General features: G+C 34.2%; 1 pseudogene; it reads right to left on the bottom strand.

Moving 5' to 3' along the window:
- Nucleotides 1-4,613: 4,613 nt before the first annotated feature.
- Nucleotides 4,614-5,162, bottom strand: LOC122475652 (annotated as a pseudogene).
- Between the last annotated feature and the right edge of the window lie 3,206 nt (nt 5,163-8,368).

Below are 8,368 nucleotides of genomic sequence, written 5' to 3'. Positions count from 1 at the left end.
TACACTGGTATCCTAAGGTTCAATAAACATGGTACTTATGGATTTCAATGAGATATTTTACATTTAAAAAAAATCTAGTTAGATACTACTCTTTCTCTCCTGCCCCACTGCCTACTCCTGTTTTCCCTCCTCATAACCATGTCTGTTGAACTGAATCAAAAGATTAGCAAAAACAAAGAATCTCAGGCTATAAGCTAACATGCAGCAGAGAAGATAGCTTGAGAAACCATTAAACACAACGAGTTTCAGGGCACAGAGCTACTCTAAAAAGAGGGAGCAAAGACTCCAGGAATGGAATGCACAAAATTTCAACTATACTGGCATGCAGATTTTAGCAATGTGCAATACTCAGCATCAGCCACACAACAATCCCTTAGGAAAAGATTTGAATAATTATTTATCTGCAAATTAACTTTACATTTGGGGTTAGGTAAAATTTTCCAGCAAAGGTAAATGGGATCTGCAAAAACATAAAAACAAGATGATTCTGCCCTGAATTCTCACACCTTCTGGTCTTCAAACATTGTCTTTAGTTGTTTTTTCCCCCACAATTCTAAATGTATATTTCAAACAAAATTAATTTGTCTTGTTAGATTTTTATACATTCTATGTAGATTACCAAAGACAATGCAATTTGTGTAAATAAGGAAACTATCATTCATAGTAACAATGCTAGAAAAATCAAGATCAATGTTGAGAACTTAAGTTTATCTGATTCCCACAGTTCACTTTTCCAATATATCCAGTGAATCTTTTGTTGGTTAAAGAAATCAAAGCTTAAACAGCTGATGATTCTCTAAAGTTAGATATTTGCTTAGGTTTTACTAAACTTCAAAGATGAATACTAATAATGACAAAATACATCTTCTAATCAATGTCAATTTCAAAGCTACACACTTGGTATGACATTTCTGAAAATATTCATGAAGTTTTATTGTATAATTCTTGATATTGTATATTATATATTGCTCTCTACCATGTAAGTATATGCAGTATACAGAATCATGATTTTGATATAATTTCAACACCAAGGAATCAAAATTTATCTATTGATTGCTTGGTTTTACACAAGTGTTGTTTTGGTTTTTTCTTCCATATTCCATTAAGGTTTTATTTCCTTAAAAGAGTAACTTGTATGCATTTGTTTGTTCTCGTTCTTTTTGTTGTTACTTCTATACCAGGGTTTCTCTTTATAAAATGAAAGTGATTCTTCTATAGAACTTAGTAAAGAATTTTATTCTATAAACATAGGGGGATATTTTTGTTGTCAATTCCATGGAATTTGAGTAGTACATATGCTTTCATGCCATAAATCCTAAGACGAAATTGCAGTTTCCTCCCGAGTGAGGTGAAATGGATTTGAATTGGACACCGGAAAAGTCAACTACTGTGCTATTTGTTACAGTTGGCCAACGTTGTTCAATTGAAGCACAGGAATGTCTTGAAAACCAGGCTGTTTCCATAAGGTCATTATAAAGCTTACTCTTGGAAATGCCAGTGGAAAATTTCAAAGAATCTCCTATGATGCATGGATGTTTCATTCCAACTATGGTAGCAATCTTCTATATATCCACAGCTAAGCACAGCAACTTTTGATATCTGAGGTATTTTCAAGACTTAGACATAAGTTACACTGGCTATAAATTTTGTACTTTCTTTTCATTCTATTTATTATTGTCAAATATAGAGAGAACATTATTTTTAAAAACATTATAAAGCAGGAGATTTGCCCTCAAATTAAGTTTGTGTTTAAAAATTCTTGGAAAGTTTTCATTGTGGCACCAGAAAAACAAACATTTTCTCCATACTCTGATGTGTATTCTGTCTCAAAGACTAAAGTGATTAAAATGTAGGTTCACAATATAAACAGAGTTTAGAAACTTACAGTAAAATTTGTAGGCCACAAATTTGGGCGTATCAACTTGTATCCATCATTTCTCTATAGAGACTTGAAAGTCTCTAACATTCACTTAAATGCTGTTTTATGGTTTTAATTATATTCCCAGCTAGACAACATGAAGACCTAATGCATGAACCAATAATCATATTTTTGAGAAACTCAACAGGTGAATATCTAAAAAAATCAATGGCTATAACTGAGTACTCTTTTACAAAGCTCTAACTTCAAAATTATAGGCAAAGTTGTTTAGATGTTGCATCTATTTTATTGCTTCTTTTTTGTAAATCCCTCCCAGCATATCTCTGTTTCCCTTTCCATTGCCTTTTAGGTCACTGTTTATAGTAACTGAGCAAGTAGAAAAAAATGGCAACTAGAACAGTGAGCAGATGGCTAACACAGTCCCCTCCATGCGACTCCTGCTAACATAGAAGTCTGCTCAAGACTACGTGGTAAATAGTGTTTATCATAGGTGGGATCATTAGCCCTTTAGCCCCTTCATTAGCTCTTTGACCCCTACAGTTCAGCATTAATGAAACCATAACTTCCCATTCCTGAGGCCTCTGTACTATTCCTATAGTTCCCTAGTAATGGTATGTGTTGTTTACTGCAGCTATATTACAGAGCTCTGTACTGCATGCCCCTAGCATCAGCCACACACAGTTGTGGGTCTTTGACACACACTGGTAAAGTTCTGCAATGAACTGTGTTTATTAGAGCCCACCAGGAAGGCAAGCTTCTTAGTATAATTAGCTCCCCTGAGAACAATGGCTGTCTTCACAGCTGGAAAGCTAGAAGAAATTTATTCTCAAGTATGGGAAGAACTGAAAAGGTACCTGTAATTAAATTTATTTCTCTTTTCCTCTTTCCTATTTGTAGTTTGGGTTTTGGTTTTTCACTTTTCATCTCCAACTTGATAAGCAAAATATAACAACCTAACCCGGTAATTACAAATACTATCTACTGAAGGTCATTTCTTTAAGTGCTATAAGACTAAACTTGCTTTTATCTTTTGATGCAATTTCAGTAATATTATGCATAGATATATACACACAAGGCATGAAAAAAAGCATTGCTGTTTGGAATCTTCACTATGTAGACAAAATACTTAAATAGATTAATTTTTATATAGGACATGTTTCTGGATTTTCCACTGAAGCATGGTCTTGATTTTGGTCTGAGGCCTTTCTCCTATTACTTCTCATTTCCCTTTGATATTTTCCTTTTCTTTCTCTGTCTATAGTTTTTCACTCTATCATTTCACTACAGCTTTCCTGTTGATAGCTGACAGTCTGTTGACTTTTGTTATGAATATACTAATTATCGTCTTAATGGTTCCCAACTTCTCTCAAGTGGTACTAAACTGTGTAAGAAATGCATAGCAGGTGCTGGCAACAGCATATTATCACAAATGTGAATAACTACAACTCCGTTGACTTGATGGCCTCAGATTACATTTCACATTCATACAGGAGTATGAGATAGGGTCTTATACTACATCCATTGTAATGTGCAAATATTTTTCCAGTAAATGGCCATCTCTTGAGGCAGAACACTGGTTTATATATGGAACTGGGATTGTAATGAAGATCTAAGCAGTCTTTAGTTCATTTGTCTAGACTTGAGAAAAGCATGTTTTGAAGGTAACAGGGGAACAGAAATGCTAATAACTATGGTAATTAAAATTATCTTGCAGTTGGAGTTCTTTCATAAACATCTTACTGAGTCAACTATGAAAACAATAGAAGGCAGTCTGTTCAAATAGCTGACACTATAGCCTCAGAATCTCTGAATCTGGGATTTAAAAAAAAATCTACAATAAAGTCAAGATTTTTTTTCTCCCTAATTTTCCTGCTCTGAGGCTATATTTGCACAACACAATCAACCCTGCTGTTTCAATCAAGTCAGTGAGGGGAAAAAAAAACTCAAGAGAACCAGATGTTTGGCATTTTGTATATGAAACAGCTGGTTGATTGTCTGAACTTTTCATATTTGAACTAATCTTGCTGTCATAATATAGAAACATCCTGAAAACGAATTTCTTTGCTTGTGAAATGTAAATAGCTCCCTTTAGAGGCCTGGTATGGGGTTAGGTACCTTAGAATTAATAGGAAGGAAATGGTTTAGATTGGGTAAAATTCCACTTACAGATAGCAAGGAAGAAAACACAAATGACATTCAAGGAAAATTAAGTTTCAATAGTCCTGCTATAAATTTTATCTTAAATTCTCTTCAGCTGCACAATGTCTTACCGCAAAAAAGAATTAACTACTATTTTTTTTATTTTTAAAAGATTATGAAAGATCTTTCCAGTTATGGAATTATTTGAATCTTTGTCATATTAACATTTGGGTCTAATTGTAAAATGCTTATCCCTTTTACTATTACAATTTTGTATTTAAGTAGGATTTTATAATATCTCAAGTAAAATGATTTTTTAAAAGCATTGTTCATTTAGCCCCTTAAATAAAGCAATTTCAACATCACAGAAGTTTTATGTTAGCAAATAACAATACTATAAACAAGTATGTGCATGGCAAAGACACAATCAAGTTAAATAAATGTTATCACTAGTTTTTCTAACAGACTTTTTTGGTCTATAAACACACAATGCATTCTAATTTAAGAGTCTTTGCTCTAATTTTAAGTCTTATATTTACCTATCCAGTATGTACCTGTACCAAATGAACTAGTGAAATAGTTATCTTGACATTTCTAACTTTTTTTTCTGGCTACGGATTTATTCAACACAAAACAATCTCCAACTTTACTGAGGTGGCTGACCGCACACACGACCAAATATTCCTCTAAACTCGAATTCAGTTGCTGACCCAGCCAAGGCCGCAGCTTTCTTGTAGGCACCAGGGGGCACAGCACTTCCTCTGTAGGTGTCTCTGTCAGCTTCCCCTCATGTGAGTCTTACAGGTAGCTCTCCCTCCAGACCTTTGAGCCATGGCTTGCCAGTCTCAGGACAGCTATGGCATAGAGTGGCAGGCTCCATCTCAGGGGACAGGTGGAGGTAATCATGGCGACACTGGATACTCTCACTGGGAAGCTATCAGTAGTAATGTCTCCAGGCAAACTGTTCCTTTACATAGCCTCACTATTTGAGACACTGCAAAGCCTTCATAATGTAAAGATTTGGCACATTCTGGTCTCCCAGCTCAAGGTATTTAGGCATGTGAGCATCCTTTCTGGCCACCATCACTCTCTCCTTGAAAAGGAGTTCATAAATGGCAATTCAGTTCTTCCTGGACATCCACATCTCAGCAGCTGCTATGTCCAGAGGCAGGGCCAAAAAGCTTATCTGGATAATTCAATGCAATATTTTGCCTCCACTGTTTAATGATACATCAGTAAAATATTGAAAAATGGTTATACAAAAGGTATTGGGCCAGGCACTTTTAGAATGAAAAAGTGTGTGCATAACACCTGTTTAAGTAATAACAGTATGAGACATTAAATAAATATTATTTGCTATGCAAATAACAAATGCTTGTAAATTTTAGGAGTTAATTATTTCATGCTAGAGGCAACTAAGAAAGTACATACTGAATACACTAGTTATTAACAGTAAGTATAATTTGGATAAGTGGCAATGATATGACATGCCAGGTAGATAGAACACAGGCACACTGGAGAGAGACAGCATGATCACAAGTGACCACTAGATCTGTTTGTAGCACCCACAGCACCAGTAAAAAAGAGCAAAGGCTACTGGTAAGTTTTGTAGCATAGAATGTATTCAGTAAGCAGATGGAATTCAGTGCAATATGTACTTTGTATGATAGAGAATATGTTACAAGTCTTAATGTAAAACTCAGTCTTCCCTTGCTGGCTATTTGTTATAGCTTGAATTATGCACAATCCCCCTGCCAAAAAAAACAAACAAAAGTTATGTTGAAGTCCTAACCCTGAACAGCAGAGACCATAACCTTATTTGAAAATAGGGTCACTATAGATGTAATCAATTAAATTAGAATGAGATCATTCTAGAGTAGGGTTGGCCCTAATCCAATATGACTAGTGTTCTTATAAGAAGATGGTCATGTGAAAAAAGACACCTAGGAAGAATGTCATGTAGAAATAAAAACAGATTGGAATTATACAGCTGAAAGCAAAGAATTTCTGGCAACCATTAAAAGCTAGGAAGAGGCAATGAAGAGTTGTCCTGCCGGTTTCATGGGAGGTTAGATCTGCCAACACCTGATCTCAGGCTTCTGCACCCCAGAAGATAATGAATTCTTGTTGTGTGAAGCCTCTTGGTTTGCAATTTGTTATGGTAGGCCTGGCAAACTAATACAATGACTATACAATACCATCCGATGGGCCAAAGTTTGGCAATGCATATCCTTTGCATATGGCTGCAGGAGCTATAAGAAATTACAATTATTTTTTCTTTAAAGAAAATCAAAACAAAAAAACCATTGGGGCACCTGCCTGGCTCAGTCAGTAGAGCATGTGACTTGATCTTGGGGTCATGAGCTTAGGCCCCACATTGGGTGTGGAGCCTACTTTAAAAGAATCAAAACAGAAGTAATTTTTCTTGTTGGTTTCACTTAGTGCTCAATTCTACTTTGGGAAGTCAATAGATGTAACTTGAGAAATTATCAAAATGTTACATCATCATTCAAAAGATACTGGTCAACTATAAACAAATAACATGTATGCATTATACTATCTAAAGTACCAATATCTAGGGGTGCCTAGGTGGCTCAGTTGGTTAAGTGTCCAACTTCAGCTCAGGTCGTGATCTCCTAGTTCATGAGTTCAGGCCCTGCATTGGGTTCTGTGCTGACAGCTCGGGGCCTGAAGCCTGCTTCAGATACTGTGTCTCCCCCTCTCTCTGCCCCTTCCCTGCACATACTGTCTCTATCTCAAAAATAAATAAACATTAAAAATTAAAAAGATAAAAATAGAGTACCAATATCTAAATATAAATGTATGTTTAAAAAACATGGATAAAGATACATTGATATCTGAATTTAGGCTTTTTGCGACACTGTGACAGAACAACCAAGAAAATACTGAAGTTGATTTATGGAGGCTGATTTTAACATTTTTATTAATAAGCAAAGATATATCTGTCCAGATATAAATACTTAGTTTAATTGTCACCCCCACAAAAAATATAGTGGGACCATGAAACACACACTAATAAAAAAGTCTGTAACAGTGGGTTAGAAAAGAAGTCTTGGGACAAACAGTATACAGACTTGTAAAATTAAGCACTACTTTTTTTAAATTACTCATCTTAAATAGAGAAAGAACTGGGTAAAAAGAAAACATTGGCATTGGTGATACATGTTTATGACAAATAAAAGCTGCACGTTATCTCCAAAATTCTGTGTTAGTAAATATAAATTTAAAGTGATTTTTATGTAACATAAACATTCATTTCTATAAAGTGTATAAATGACATGGAATAATAAAAACCTTAACAAAATCTTAATTATAATAAAATTAAAAGTTTTGAAAGCAATTTCAGAATGAAAGTAATAAGTTATGGTATATACAACATATTTTTTAATACAGCAGAATATTACTCAGCCTTATGGAAGAACAAAATCTTGCCATTTTTGACAACATGGATGGACCTCAATGTCCATGGATGGACATTATGCTAAGTGAAATAATTCAAAGAAATGTTGTATGATCCCTCTTATGTGTGTAGTCTGAAACAAAACAAAAAATGAGTAATCTAACTTTATCCCTAAAGAAACTAGATAAAGAACAAATGAAGTCCAAAGTTAGTAGAACAAAGGAAATTAAGATCAGAATAGAAATGGACACTAAAAAAGAAACAAAACAGATCAATGAAACAAAGTGCTGATTCTTAGAAAAGATAAAATTAATAAACCCTTAGCCATATTGATTAAGAAAAAAGGGGACTAAAAATCAGAAATGAAAGAATTAACAACTGATGCCAAAGAAATATGAATTATGAGACTATGAAAAATTATATGCCAGTATTAGACAACCTAGAATAAATGGATAAATTCCTAAAAACATTATCTTCCAAGACTGAAAAAGAAATTTAAAAATGTGATCAGACTAATTACTAGTAAGAAAGTTGAATCAATAATCAAAATTCCCAACAAAACTCTAAGACCAGATGGCTTCACAAGTGAATTCTACTAAAAAATTAAAGAGTTAATATCTATCCTTTTCAAACTATACCAAAAATACAAGGGGAAAGAAAATGTCCAGAGTCAGCTAGATGGTCAGCATGACCCTGGTATCAAAACCAGACACAGACACTACAGAAAAAGAGACCTACAGGCCAATATCCTTGATAAACATAGATGCAAAAATCCTCAACAAAATATTAGCACACCACACTCAATGATACATTAAAAAAATCATATACCACGTTCAAGAGGGATTTGATCCTGGGATACAAAGATAGTTTAATATCTACAAAATCAATGTTAAACACTATATTAACAAAATGAATTATAAAAACCATAT

Source organism: Prionailurus bengalensis, chromosome E4 (assembly GCF_016509475.1).
Source record: "Prionailurus bengalensis isolate Pbe53 chromosome E4, Fcat_Pben_1.1_paternal_pri, whole genome shotgun sequence".
Taxonomy (NCBI): Eukaryota; Metazoa; Chordata; class Mammalia; order Carnivora; family Felidae; genus Prionailurus; species Prionailurus bengalensis.
Note: the sequence above shows the minus strand (reverse complement) of the source record. Positions and strands in the feature narration are given on the sequence as shown.